Here is a 16,418-nt window from a genome sequence, read left to right as displayed (position 1 = left end):
AGAGATCTAGGAAGAGACAGGAAATGAGTTTATTGTTGTCTAGAGCCTCTGCAATGATATGAGTGAAGGAGAGGAGGGCAGTGGTGGTGCTGTGTTGAGGACGAAATCCATGTTGGGTAGGGGTAAGTAAGTGGTGTGAGGAGGTGATTGAGAAGCTGTGAGTGAATACATTTCTTGGAGAGGGGGGACAGAATGGCAATGGGTCGGTAGTTTGAGGGGTCAGTGGAGTTTCCACCTTTATGAAGAGGGATAGTGAAGAAATATTTCCAAAGGGTGGGGACAGTTGATTCCAGAACAGATCGATTAATTAGTATAGATATAGAATAGACAATTGAGTCAGCAGCAAGTTTGAGGAATGTAGGAGATAGATTGTCAGTGGAAGGAGAGCAAGGTTTTAGCTTGAGTAGTAGAGATTTGATATAAGTAATGGAAACTGGCTCAAAAGAAAACAAAGTTGTGTCAGTGGGACTTGGAGAGGTGGGTGTTGAAGTAGAGTTTGGCTTTGAGGTTACCAGATTTTGGATGGAAGAGATAAAGTGTTTATTCAGGAGGGTAGCTGTTTCTTGAAAGGAAGAGTTAGGGTATGGGGAGGGATTAGAGGGCTTTCCAGGATAGAGGATGTTGTTGAGAGTTGACCAAAATTTTCGAGGATTGGATTTGTTATTAAGCTGAGCAGAGCTATAGTATAACTTTTTGTCATTAGTTGTATGTTTTTTTGCAAGGTTCCTCATTTGCCTGTATTTATGAAGAAAAAGTGGTTGTTTAGTTTTAGTCCAGGTTTTCCAAGCACAGTCTCTTTGTTTCATTTTACATATGCTTGTTAATCCATCTTCAAAAGATGTGTTCAGTTTTTCCCACATAATAAGCTTCACAAGTGTCACATTTTGCAAGGTAAACCAGCCCTCAAACATCGTAGCTAAATTCATGTTTTGGCTTAACCAGTCCATTGTTTTTAATAAACATTTGCACTAGAATGTATGTGCATTGACCTCAGGCTCTGCACTTTTAGTCCTCCACCCTGGAGTATCCTCAAATTTTAAACCATGATCCAAAAATACTTTAAATATTTAGCCATTTTATAGTTGAAAGTGGGCAATATACCAAAGATGTGATATGCCTCCAGGAATAATTCAATTAATTTCCAATTATTTATTAAAAAAATTACATATAACATCAGTACTTGCACCATATTGCATAACCATACAACTAGTTAGATCCCTATGATTGCTCACCATCTTACTTTTATGTTACCATTACCAAATAAGGGCTGATAAACGCCATCCTCCCTCTTTTTTTTATAACTTCTTCAAAGATGGGACCAATAAAAGCACCAGGATAGCTCCTTTCAAGAAACATACATTATTTTGTTCATTTCCTTAACAAGATCAATAACATTTGATACAATTCTAGCTGATCTCACTAACTGTGCTTTCACTATGCTTTTATTCTAATGTTTAGTATGACAGTTGTTGAAGTGTAAGCAGCTGTTCAAAAACATATCTTTTCAATAAATGGATACAAAATAATAATTTTGAATGTTGTTAGTCATAGGAACATCCAAATAATTCATCTTGAGTTTGTCATATTTTTAAGTGAATTTTAAAAACACAGTTGTGCCCCCTAAGTACTTGACAAAACCGTATAACAATTGCTCAGTGGCGGACCAGACAATTCAAATGTCATAAAAAAAAGAAAGCAATTCATATGAGTGCTGAAAATAACCCCAGAAAAATGTAGTTTCCCAAAAGGATAATACAACATTGGCAAAAATCAGGGCACATGCAGCACCCATTGCTAAATGCCATTTTTTTTTTGTCTGAAGTATTCTCCCTGAAAAAAGATAAAATTGCTTTACAAAACACACTCCATCATTTCAGATAGTACTTCTAACTCAGTTTGTAATGTAATCTGCAGAAAGTAACATCTCTTGTAACCAGTCTACCCCTACTTTTTGCGGAATCACCATAAATAGGTTAATCACATCTACAGTGAATAAAAAATCATCTTCCAGAGTCAACACATGATTAAATACACATAAAAATGCCACAAATCTTTCAGCAAATGTGGTTGTTGTTCTATAAACCTCTTGGTCTTCTTGTCTATAAAAATACCAGTAGGTTCTGTCTTATCTACTGTTGGTCTAAGGGGGGTCTATAAGTGACTTATGAACTTTTGGGATCTCAAATATTGAGTGGATGACTGGTTCTGTAACCTTAAGAAATTGTAATCATCTTTTGAAATACATTTTTGCATAAATAACTCATTAAAGCCATATGTCAGTTTTGTTATAAGAAATATTAAACTCAATAAGCGATGCTCTTTCACAAACTTCACAACTGTATAACATCTGCTGCATCTTGTCAGTACAGGTATTAACTGTATAACATCTGCTGCATCTTGTCAGTATAGGTATTCACAACTGTATAACATCTGCTGCATCTTGTCAGTATAGGTATTCACAACTGTATAACATCTGCTGCATCTTGTCAGTATAGGTATTCACAACTGTATAACATCTGCTGCATCTTGTCAGTACAGGTATTAACTGTATAACATCTGCTGCATCTTGTCAGTATAGGTATTCACAACTGTAACATCTGCTGCATCTTGTCAGTATAGGTATTCACAACTGTATAACATCTGCTGCATTTTGTCAGTATAGGTATTCTCAACTGTATAACATCTGCTGCATCTTGTCAGTATAGGTATTCACAACTGTATAACATCTGCTGCATCTTGTCAGTCTAGGTATTCACAACTGTATAACATCTACTGCATCTTGTCAATGTAGGTATTGTGATTCGTTCACATTATACCCAACCCTTGTCTGGTTTCATTAACCGTATGGAGGAATTACACCCGAGGAAATTTAATATTCTATATTGTGCAATAGATAAATTGGTAACAATGTTTTTTTTTTCTCATTTTGAATGTAAAATATTTTCAGATATCTTTCCCACTCACTTTCTGAAAAAATTCAAAGCTGGAGTTAGAGGAGTGTTAAAGGTACTCTTTCACTGAAACCTCATTGCTTGATGATATAACCTGACACATTCAGTGATGATGAGTGTTCAGACCTCATTGTTTTATGACATCATGACGTATTCAATGATTCTGTGTTCTGACTTCCTTGTTGTATAATATTACCTGACTTGTTTAATAATGATGACGTTTCTAACTTCATTGTTTTATGACATTACTTAATGTGATCAGTCATACCAAGTGTTGTAGCCTATTTTTATGACATTAACTGACACACTCAGTGATGCAGAATGCTCTACCCTCTTTGTTTTATGACGACATGCTCAGTGATGATGAGTATTCTAACATCTTCTTTTTTTCTATGACATTACCTGACATGTTCCGGGATGATGAATATCATAATGTCACTGTTCATAGCACTCTCTGTCATGTTCGGTGATGCTGAGTTTTCTAACCTCATTGCTTTATGACATTGCCTGACAAGATCTGTGATGACGGATGTCATAATATCATTGTTTCATGACATTACCTGATATGTTCACTGATCTGGCTTGTTCTAACTTCATTGTTTCATGATATTACCTGACATGTTCAGTGATGCTAGGTGTTCTAACTTCACTGTTTTATAACATTACCTGACATGTTCAGTGGTGATAAGTGTTCGATCCTCAGTGTTTTAAGACATTACCTGACATGCTCAGTGATGCTAGGTGTTCTAACTTCACTGTTTTATAACATTACCTGACATGTTCAGTGGTGATAATTGTTCGATCCTCAGTGTTTTATGACATTACCTGACATGCTCAGTGATGCTAGGTGTTCAGACTTCACTGTTTTATGTCATTACCTGACATGCTCAGTGATGCTAAGTGTTCTAACTTCACTGTTTTATAACATTACCTGACATGTTCCGTGGTGATAAGTGTTCGATCCTCAGTGTTTTAAGACATTACCTGACATGCTCAGTGATGCTAGGTGTTCTAACTTCACTGTTTTATAACATTACCTGACATGTTCAGTGGTGACAAGTGTTCGATCCTCAGTGTTTAATGACATTACCTGACATGCTCAGTGATGCTAGGTGTTCAAACTTCACTGTTTTATAACATTACCTGACATGTTCAGTGGTGATAAGTGTTCGATCCTCAGTGTTTTATGATATCACCTGACATGCTCAGTGATGCTAGGTGTTCTAACATCACTGTTTTATAACATTACCTGACATGTTCAATGGTGATAAGTGTTCGACCCTCAGTGTTTTATGTCATTACCTGACATGCTCAGTGATGCTAAGTGTTCTAACTTCACTGTTTTATAACATTACCTGACATGTTCAGTGGTGATAAGTGTTCGATCCTCAGTGTTTTATGACATTACCTGACATGCTCAGTGATGCTAGGTGTTCTAACTTCACTGTTTTATAACATTACCTGACATGTTTAGTGGTGATAAGTGCTCGATCCTCAGTGTTTTATGATATTACCTGACATACTCAGTGATGCTAGGTGTTCTAACATCACTGTTTTATAACATTACCTGACATATTCAGTGGTGATAAGTGTTCGATCCTCAGTGTTTTATGACATTACCTGACATGCTCAGTGATGCTAGGTGTTCTATCGTCACTGTTTTATAACATTACCTGGCAAGTTCAGTGGTGATATGTGTTCGATCCTCAGTGTTTTATGACATTACCTGATATTCTCAGTGATGCTAGGTATTCTAACTTAGAACCAAAACAGGGAAAAAACAAACTAGAAGTAAAAACCTAATGATCAAATATATAATCACATCAATTAAGCATTCAAATACAACCCGCCTTTCTATTACTTAAAGATACAGACATAAAACAGTTACATATCCAAAGTCAAAAATAAATACATCTGTCAATCACATCCCCATAACGATATTGAACCTAAAATTCAATAATATATCATTTTAGATGTAAAAAATGAAACAGTAATAAAAATGTATATATATATATATATATATATATATATATATATATATATATATATATTAGAAATGAACAAAGTTCCATAAACACAAAGTTTGCTAAAAGTGACAACACTAATGGCTAATACAGCCATAAGTATCTAAATGGAAGATTAGCCATATAAACATCTAACATTTATGGGCCCATTAAAATGAATATACAAGATTATGTGTATTACATTAAGGGCAACATTAACGTTTCAAGCTCTTAAGTTTTAATACGCTACTAATGGAGCAAGTTTCATTAAGACCTGGGTGGTTATAAGCATTAAGCTTAATTTGCCATTCTAATTCCAGCTCTTCCAAATGCAATGATGTCCCCAGCCTGGTAACTACATACAACTTGCATAGTCGGTCGTGTTTGGAGGTTATTAAGAAAAACTGGGGTTTATTTGGCACTAATTATAATATTTGTGTTAAGATGGGTAGTGGCCCACGTGTCACATTCAGGAGGGGTAATAACTTGAAAAACCTACTTGAATGACAACGAAGGGTGCCTCCAAAAATTACCAGCATGTTTAAATGCCAAGACTGTAATTATTGCAAATTTGTGGATAATTTGTATTCATTAACGGTAAATGGTTACCACATCAAATTCAAAGCTAGGTTTAATTGTAATACAAGAATGGTTGTATATGTGGCAAAGTGCCAAAGGTGCCCTGCGTTCTATGTGGGCAAAACGGAGCGTAAACTCCATGAAAGGATGTATGAACACCGATATGCCATTAGCAGAATGAAACTTGATAATGCTTTGGCTAAACATGTTCAACAACATAGTGACCATAGCTTTAAATTTTCAGTCATTGACCAGGCGAACCAAGCTAAAAGAGGGGGTCCAACATCATTGTATTTGGAAGAGCTGGAATTAGAATGGCAAATTAAGCTTAATGCTTATAACCATCCAGGTCTTAATGAAACTTGCTCCATTAGTAGCGTATTAAAACTTAAGAGCTTGAAACATTAATGTTGCCCTTAATGTAATACACATAATCTTGTATATTCATTTTAATGGGCCCATAAATGTTAGATGTTTATATGGCTAATCTTCCATTTAGATACTTATGGTTGTATTAGCCATTAGTGTTGTCACTTTTAGCAAACTTTGTGTTTATGGAACTTTGTTCATTTCTAATATGTATGTATATATATATATATATATATATATATATATATATATATATATACATTTTTTATTACTTTTTAATTTTTTACATCTAAAATGATATATTATTGAATTTTAGGTTCAATATCGTTATGGGGATGTGATTGACAGATGTATTTATTTTTTACTTTGGATATGTAACTGTTTTATGTCTGTATCTTTAAGTAATAGAAAGGCGGGTTGTATTTGAATGCTTAATTGATGTGATTATATATTTGATCATTAGGTATTATTAAGTTTTCTGATGAAGTGTGTTCACTGTGCACACGAAAAGCGCTTCAAATAAATAAGAGTTCGATGGTTTTATATACACGCCGCTTTGTGCTTTTTCTTGTACTGTGACCTTTTTCATTTTTACTTCTAGGTGTTCTAACTTCACTGTTTTATAACATTACCTGACATGTTCAGTGGTGATAAGTTTTCGATCCTCAGTGTTTTATGATATTACCTGACATGCTCAGTGATGCTAGGTGTTCTAACTTCACTGTTTTCTAACATTACCTGACATGTTCAGTGGTGATAAGTGTTCGATCCTCAGTGTTTTATGACATTACCTGACATGCTCAGTGATGCTAAGTGTTCTAACTTCACTGTTTTCTAACATTACCTGACATGTTCAGTGGTGATAAGTGTTCGATCCTCAGTGTTTTATGACATTACCTGACATGCTCAGTGATACTAGGTGTTCTAACTTCACTGTTTTATAACATTACCTGACATGTTCAGTGGTGATAAGTGTTCATTCCTCAGTATTTTATGACATTACCTGACATGCTCAGTGATGCTAGGTGTTCTAACTTCACTGTTTTATAACATTACCTGACATGTTCAGTGGTGATAAGTGTTCGGTCCTCAATATTATATGACATTACCTGACATGCTCAGTGATGCTAGGTGTTCTAACTTCACTGTTTTATAACATTACCTGACATGCTCAGTGGTGATAAGTGTTCTATCCTCAATATTATATGACATTACCTGACATGCTCAGTTATGCTAGGTGTTCTAACTTCACTGTTTTCTAACATTACCTGACATGTTCAGTGGTGATAAGTGTTCGATCCTCAATGTTTTATTACGTTACCTGACATTATCAGCCATGATGGTTATTCTAATATCATTCTTTTATGATATTACCTGACACATTCAGTGATGATGGGTGCTCTAACTTCATTGTATTATGAAATTACCTAACATTCTATTATGAGTGTTCTAACCTTAGTTGTTTTGTGATATTGCCTGACATGTTCAGTGATATTGAGTGTTCTAACTTCATTGATTTATAACATTCCCTGACATGCTCAGTTATGCTGAGTTTTCTGTCTTCATTTATTATGAAATTTTCAGTGATGCATGATGTTCTTACCTCATTGTTTTAAGACATTACCTGACATGTTCAGTGACACTGAGTGTTCTATCCTCATTTTGTATTGACATTACCAGATATACTCAGTGATGCTTAGTGTTCTAAGTGTTTTGCTTCATGACATGACCTGACTGACATGTTCAGTGATGTGTGCTCTAACCTCATTGTTTTTGACATTACATGACACAATCAGAGATGTTGAGTGTTTTAACATCATTGTTTAGTGACATTACCTGATACAGTCAATGATGTTGAGTTTTCTAAGTTCATTGTTTTATGACATTACCTGACATGTTCAGAGATGCTGTGTTCTGACTTAATTGCTTTATGGCATTACCTGACACATACAGTGATGCTAAGTGTGCTATCCTCAGTGTTTTGCGACATTGCTTGACATGTTTACTGATGATGAGTATTAAAACCTCTTTGTTTTATAACATCATCTGGTAATTTCGAAATGCTGAATTTTCCTACCGCACTCTGATATGATGTTACCAAACATATTCAGAAATTCTGAGAGTTCTAAACTTATTGCTTTATGACATTACATGGCATGTTCAGTGATGTTAAGTGTTCTAACCTCATTGTTTTATAACATTGCCTGACGTTCAGTGATGCTGAGTTTTCTAACCTCATTGTTTTATGACATTCCATGACATGCTTAGTGATGCTGGGTGCTCTAACCTCATTGTTTTATGATATTACATGACATGTTCAGTGATGTTGAGTTTTCTAACCTCATTGTTTTATGACATTGCCTGATACGTTCAGTGATGCTGGGTGCTCTAACCTCATTGTTTTATGACATTTCATGACATGTTCAGTGATGTTGAGTGTTTTAACCTCATTCTTTTATGACATTTCATGACATGTTCAGTGATGTTAAGTGTCCTAACCTCATTGTTTTATGACATTACATGACATGTTCAGTGATGTTGAGTTTTCTAACTTCATTGTTTTATGACATTGTCTGACATGTTCAGTGATGCTGGCTGTTCTAACCTCATTGTTTTATGACATTTCATGACATGTTCAGTGATGTTGAGTGTTCTAACGTCATTGTTTTATCACATTACATGACCTGTTCAGTGATGTTGAGTTTTCTAGCCTCATTATTTTATGACATTGGCTGACATTTTCAGTAATGTTGAGTGTTCTAACTTCATTGTTTTATGGTACGACTGGAGATGTTCAGTGATGTCGAGGTTCTAACCTTATTGTTTTATAACAGTACCTGACACATTCATTGATAATGAGCCTCCTAACTTCATTCTGTTATACTATTTCCTAATATGTTCAGTGATGCTGTGGTCTGACTTCTTTTTTTTTATATTACCTGATAAGTTCAGTGATGCTGAGTGTTCTAACCTCATTGTTTTATGACATTCTCTAATGGGCTCAGTGATACCACATGTTCTAACCTAATTCTTTTTTGACGTTACATGATAGACTCAGTGATGCTGAGTATTCTAACCTGGAAACTGGAAAAATCAAACTGACAACGCACAACTTGATAAAAAATACTGGTAGTAAAATGGATATATTTTTTGGGATTCTCAAGGTCCATAAAATTGGGCTAAACCACTTTTTAGACTAATTGTATCAGCTGGGTTTAGTAAAACTGAGCCAACTTCTGTGTGGTTGGACTATGTCCTTAATCCTGTGGTTCAAGTTTCTAAGTCTTACCTTTAGGACTCTTGGCACCTCCTGGAAATACTAAATGATTTTAATGTATCAGAGGTTCCTTTTTTCTTTGCATCCCTAGATGTGGCATCTTTGTATACTTGCATCAACCAAGAAGTTGGTGTAGAATATCTTTGAGAATGTTTGACTAAGTACACCACATTTGACAGTAATAAGATCAATACTGTTTGTTCTCTGATGGAGATTGTCCTTGACAATAATTTTTTTATCTTTAACAATACATTGTACAAACAGATATCTGGTGTAGTAATGGGGGCAAGTGTAGCCCCTGTGTTTGCAAATTTGTTTTTTGGCGATGTGGGAAAACAGATATTTGATTGAGCACCCTAAGGCTGATAACATTTTGTTATACCATCATTTTATTGATGACCTCTTTCTATTACGGAGGAGTGATTACAATTAATGTAATGCCTTTGTTCATGATTTCAGCATGACTTCTATTTTTTTTTAATTTTCTATAAGTAGTTTTGGTAAGACCATTGACTTATTGGACATCAATTTTTCCTTAGATGTGTCTACAGGTGCTTTTCTTTTTAGCAAGATTTTTAGAAAAACTACATTTGTGAACCAGTATCTTCAGAGGGGCAGCTTACATCCAGCACATACAAAAAAAGGAGTTGTGAAAGGTCAGCTTATACATTTAAGTCGATTAACAATTGACCAAGATACATTTATGAAAGAAATGGTTGAACTTGGATCTTTTTTCATGGACAGAGGTTATGATGAATTATAGTTAATAGACATTGAAAATGAGGTTGTGAAGCTTAGATAAACTAAAGCTCGACCCATTTTAAGTAATTCACAGCAAGGGAGTTTAGTTAGGCAAGCTTTAGTTAGTACTGATCCTTCAGATTCAGAAGGTCATTTTTAGCCTTTCCTTTGTCCATCTCTAATGAGATGTGGTTGATTAAGAAGATCATTACAGAAAATTTGAAAATTCTGTCTGGTAATCTGGAATTAGTCCAAATTATAGATGACAGGCCAGTTTTCACCTTTAAAATGTTGTGCAATATAAAGACTATTTTTGAGAGCAAAAACTATTATAATAATGACAGTGTACATTCCATGGTGTTTGGAACTTTTTGTTGTGGACACTGTAAGCAGTGCAGATATATTAGTAATACATATTCTATTGAATTTAAGCATTTTAATTGGGTTGTGTGGACCAAGGACAGATATACTTGTCAGACTGTGTGTGTGTGGTCTACACAGCTAATTGCAATTCTTGCAATAGTTTTTATACTGAAAAAAACATCAGAGCATTAAAAGAATTTATGAACATGTGTTGGCTATAAAGAGTCTGGCTAAGCAAGCAGTGGTGTGTCTGGATTTCAAAAAGTTCTTTTCAGTGCTGGACAAAATAAATAACAGTTGTTTGTCAGGAGATTTTAATACTTCATTAGAAAGCTGAGAATCAGCCATTCAAATAAGACTTGCAGCTGATTGTACACAGAGTCTCAGTGAGGCCATTAACATCAAATCAAGTCCAAAGAATTAAATAATTTATATATATATATATATATATATATATATATATATATATATATATATTTTTTTTTTTTTTTAAGATTATATTAATTTTATCATTTAAAACAATTTTATATGATGTGTGTTTTTTGTTTAGCGTCATGTTGGCACTTTTGTTTAGTTGGTTCAATTATGTCATAGGCTTATTTTACATTGGTTAGCTAGTTTTATCATGTGGATCTTGATTTACTATATTTAAATGTGATTGAAAAATTTGTTTTATTTTCTGAGGAAGTTCTACAACAGATTAAAAAACAAAAGCAGTTGCGTCTGGGTCTGAGTATTCTAACCTCTTTGATTTATGACGTTTCCTGACATGTTCAGTGATACTGAGTGTTCTAGCCTCATTGTTTTATGAGATTACCTGACATGTTCAGCTACAATAAGTGTTCTAACCTCTTATTTTAATAACAATAGCTGACACAGTCAGTGATGCTGAATTTTCCCAACTCATTTTGTTATGATATTAACTGATATGTTCAGTGATGATGACTACTCTAACCTCATTGTTTTATGACATGACCTGTCATTTTCAGTTATACTGATGGTCCTAACCTTATTGTTTTATTACATCACCTGACATATTCAGGGATGATGAGTGTTCTGCCATCACTGGTTCTTGACATTACCTTACTTATTCAGTGATGCTAAGTGTTCAAACCTTATTGTCTTATCATATTACCTGACATGTTCAGTTATTGTAGGTGTTCTAACCTCATTGTTTTATGACATTGTCTGATATGTTCAGTGGTGCTTAGTGTTCAAACCTTATTGCATTTTGACATTACATGACATGCTCAGTGATGCTGGGTGTTCTAACCTCACTGTTTTATGACATTACTTCATATGTTCAGTGATGCTGGGTGTTCTAACCTTATTGTTTTAGGACATTATGTGACCAATTCAGTAATGCTGAGTGTTCTAAATCTATTCTTTAATGACATTAACTGACATATTCATTGATGCTGAGTGTTCTAACCTCATTGTTTAATGACATTACCTAATGTCGTCAGTGAAGATGAGTGATCTAACATATTGTTTTTTGACATGACCTAACATATTAAGTGATGCCGTGTTCTGACTTCATTGTTTTATGACATTACTTCACATTATGCGATGCTGAATGTTTTAACCTTCATTTCTTTATTACATTACCAAACATGTTCATTAATGCTGACTGTTCTAACAGTATGTCTAACCTCATTGTTTTTTTACATTACTTGACATGTTCAGTTATGTGTCCTAATCGCTTAGTGCTATGACAATGCCTAAGACGTTCAGTGATGCTGAGCTTTCCTAACTCATTTTGTTATGATATTAACTGACATTTTCAGTTGTGATTTGTGTTTAAGTCTCATTGTTTTATGACATTGCCAGACATGTTTATATACGCTAGGTGTTCTGACCTCATTGTATTATGACATTACCTGACATTTTCAGTGATGCTGAGTGTTCTAACTTCACTGGTATATGAGATTACCCAACATGGTTAGTGACGCTGTGTTCTGACTTTATTGTTTTATGATATTACTTGACATGTTCAGTGATGTCGAGTTTTCTAACCTCATTGTTTTATGACACTGCGGTGGTGGTGCTGCGGTAGCATTGTCGCCTCACAGTAAGACATTGTTCTGTTCGATTCTCAGCTAGAGCGTCTTCTGTGTGGAGACATGCGTGAATGGGCGTATCTTTGTTGAAGGTTGTGCGTCAAGGCTGGCAACTCGACACGTAAAAATCTACTGCCAATCATTAGCGGATCGGTGTTCCGCTGTGGCAACCCTAACCGGGAAAAGCCAAAAGACCCAACAACAACATTGTTTTATGACACTCTCTGACATGTTTTTTAATAATGTGTATTCTAACCTATTTGTCTTATGTCATTACCTGACACATTCAGTTATGCTGTGTGTTCTAATTTCATTGTTTTATGAAATTACTTGACACTAACAGTGATACTGAGTGTTTTAAACTCATCTTATGACATTTCCTGGCATTTCAGCGATGCTGAGTTTTCTGACCTAATAGTTTTATAACGCTGCTTCACATGTTTATAAATAATATGTGTTTTAACCTATTTGTTTTATGACATTACTTGATTTATTCAGTGATGCTAAGATATCCCAACATTTTATATTATAACTTTAGCTGACATGTTCAGTGATGATGTGCATTCTAACCTTACTGTTTTATGACATTACCTGATATGTTCTGGGATGATGGCTGTCATAACGTCATTGTTTTGTGACATTACCTGACATGTTCAGTGATGCAGCATGTTCTAACCTCATTGTTTCTCAATATTAGCTGACATGCTCAGTGATGCTAGGTGTTCTAACCTCATTGTTTTATAACATTACCTGACATTACCTGACATGTTCAGTCATGATGATTATGCTAATGTCACTGTTTTATGACATTACCTGACACATTCAGTGATGATGAGTGTTCTCTTCATTGTTTTATGACATTACCTGACATATTCAGAGAAGATTAGTCTTTTAATCTCATTGTATTACGTATTATAATAATGAGTGTTCTAACCTTGGGTGTTTAATGACATTGCCTGACATTTTTAGTGATTGTGAGTTTTCCAACCTCATTGATTTATGACATTACCTGACATGTTCACTGATGATATGTATTCCAATGTTGTTGTTTTATGATGTTACCTGACAAGTTCAGTGATGATGAGTGATCTAAAATCACTGTATTATGACATTGCCTGACCTTCTGGGATGCTGATTGGTCTAACTTTGATTGCTTTGTGACATGACCAGACATGTTCAGTGATGATGAGTAATGCAATGTCAATGTTTTATGACATTACCTGATATCTTCGGTGATGATATGTGTTCTAACCTTATTGCATTATGGCACTATTTTACATTCTATAATGCTGTGTTTTCTTTCTAACTTTGATTTCTTTATGACATTGCCTATCATGCACAGTGATGCTGAGTGTTCTATCCTCATCATTTAATGACATTATCTGACATGTTTAGTGATGTTGAATGTTCAATTCTCATTGTTTCATTATGTCACCTGACACATTTAATGATGATGTGTGTCCTCACCTCATTGTTTTAGAACCTTACTTGACATGTTCTGTGATGATGGATATTCCATTGTAAGTATTTTAAGACATTATCTGACATGTTCAACGATGATGAGTGCTCTAAACTCATCTTATTATGACACCATCTGACATGTTCATTGATCCTGAGTGTTCTAACTTTAGTATTTTAAGATATTATCTGACATTTTCAGTCACATTGTTTTATGACATTACCCGACATATTCCGTGATGCTGAGTGTTCTGTTTTTCAAAATTACTTGTTGTTTTATAACATTATCTGACATGTTTAGTGGTGATAAGTGTTCTGTCCTCAGTGTTATATGACATTACCTGAAATTTTCAGCAAAGATGAGTCTTCTCTCCTCATTGTATTATGAAATTACCTGGCATTTTGTGATGCTGAATGTTCTAACCTTTATTATTTTATAACATTACCTGAAATGTTCAGTGGCACTGAGTGTTGTAACCTCATTGTATTATGACCTTACCTGACGTGTTCAGTGATGATAAGTGTTCCAACTTCATTTTTTATCACATTACCCATGTTCACTTATGATGCGTGCTTTAAACTCACATTGTTTATGACATTACCTGACATCTTCAGTGACGATGACTGTTCTAATCCTACTGTTTTATGACATTACCTGACATGTTGAGTAATGATGAGTATTCTAAACTCATTATTTTATGATATTACTTGACAAGTTCAGTGATGCCGAGTGTTCTAACCTCATTGTTTTATAACATTGCCTGTCATTACCATGACTCATTCAGTGATGATGACTGTTCTAACCTCATTGTTTTACGACATTACCTAACATGTTTGGTGATGCTGAGTTTTCTAGCTTTACTGTTTTATGACATTTCCTGACATGTTCTTTGATGATGAATGTCATAACGTCATTGTTTTTTGATATTACCTGACATGCACAGTGATGCTAGTTGTTCTAACCTTATTGCTTTATAACGTTACCTGACATTTGCCACTCATTCAGTGATGATGACTGTTCTAACCTCATTGTATTATGAAATTACTTGATATTCTATAATAATGAGTGTTCTAACCTTGGATGTTTAATGACATTGCCTGACATTTTCAGTGATTGTGAGTTTTCCAACCTCATTGATTTATGACATTACCTGAGATTTTAAGTGATGCTTCAGGTTCTTACCTTATTCTTTTATGACATTATTTGACATAGTTACTGATGATGGGTATTGTAATGTCATTGTTTTAAGATGTTACCTGGCACATTAAGTGATGCTGGGTTTTCTAACCTCATTGTTTTATGACCATACCTGACATGCTCAGTGATGCTGAGTGTTCTAACTCATGGTTTTATGACATTGTCTTACACATTCATTGATGTTGAGAGTTCAACCCACATTGTTTCATTATGTTACCTGATAGGTTCAGTGATGCTGAGTATTCTACCCTCATTGTTTTATGACATTACCTGACATGTTCAGTGCTGATAAGAGCTCTAACATCATTGTATTATTACATTATCTGTCCTTCTGTGATACTGAGGGTTGTAACTTTGATTGCTTTATGACATTACCTGACATGTTTGCTGATGATGAGTATTTTAACATCAATGTTTTATAACATTACCTGACACTTTCAGTGATGTTGAGTGTTCAACCCACATTGTTTCATTATGTTACGTGACATGTTCAGTGATGTTGAGTGCTCTACCGTCATTGTTTTATGACATTACCAGATATGTTCATGTATGCTGGATGTTCTAAACTCATTGTTTTAAGACATTACCTGACATGCTCAGTGATGCAGCATGTTCTAATCTCATTGTTTTATAATATTACCTGACATGCTCAGTGATGCTAAGTGTTCAGACCTCATTGTTTTATAACATTACCTGACATTTTCAGTGGTGATGAGTCCTACTTGTATTATGAAATTGCCTGACATTCATTGCTGATTGTTCTAACCTTGATTGTTTTATGACATTATTTGACATGCTCAATGACGCTGAGTGTTCTATCATTCATTTTTAAGGGCATTACTTGACATGTTCAGTGATGATTAGTGTTGTAACATTTTTGCTTTATGGCATTACCTGACACATTAAGTGAAGGTGAGTGTTCAGTGATGATACGTGTTCTAACCTTAAAGCATTATGACATTATTTCACATTCTGGGATGTCGACTGTTCTAACCTTGATTACTTTATGGCATTACCTAACAGGTTCAGTGATGCTGAGTGTTCTAACTTCATCGTGTTATGACATTACCTGACATGTTCAATGATGTTGAATGTTCAACCCCCATTGTTTCATTATGTTACCTGACATGTTCAGTGATGATTTCTCCTTGTATTATGAAAGCACCTGACATTCCCTGATGCTAAGTGTTATAACCTTGATTGCTTTAGGACATCACTTGACATGCTCAGTGACATTAAATGTTCTATCATTCATTTTTTAATGACATTATCTGACATATTCTGTGATGCTGAGTGTTCTAACCTTTTTGCATTGTAATATTACCTGATATGTTCAGTGATGTTGAGTATTCTAACATCATTGTTTTATAACATCACCTGACATGTTCAGTGATAATGAATGTTCTAACCTATTTGTTT

Source organism: Protopterus annectens, chromosome 3.part0 (genome assembly GCF_019279795.1).
Source record: "Protopterus annectens isolate FY-2018-M chromosome 3.part0, PAN1.0, whole genome shotgun sequence".
Classification (NCBI taxonomy): domain Eukaryota; kingdom Metazoa; phylum Chordata; order Ceratodontiformes; family Protopteridae; genus Protopterus; species Protopterus annectens.
This window is presented reverse-complemented; position numbering follows the sequence as displayed.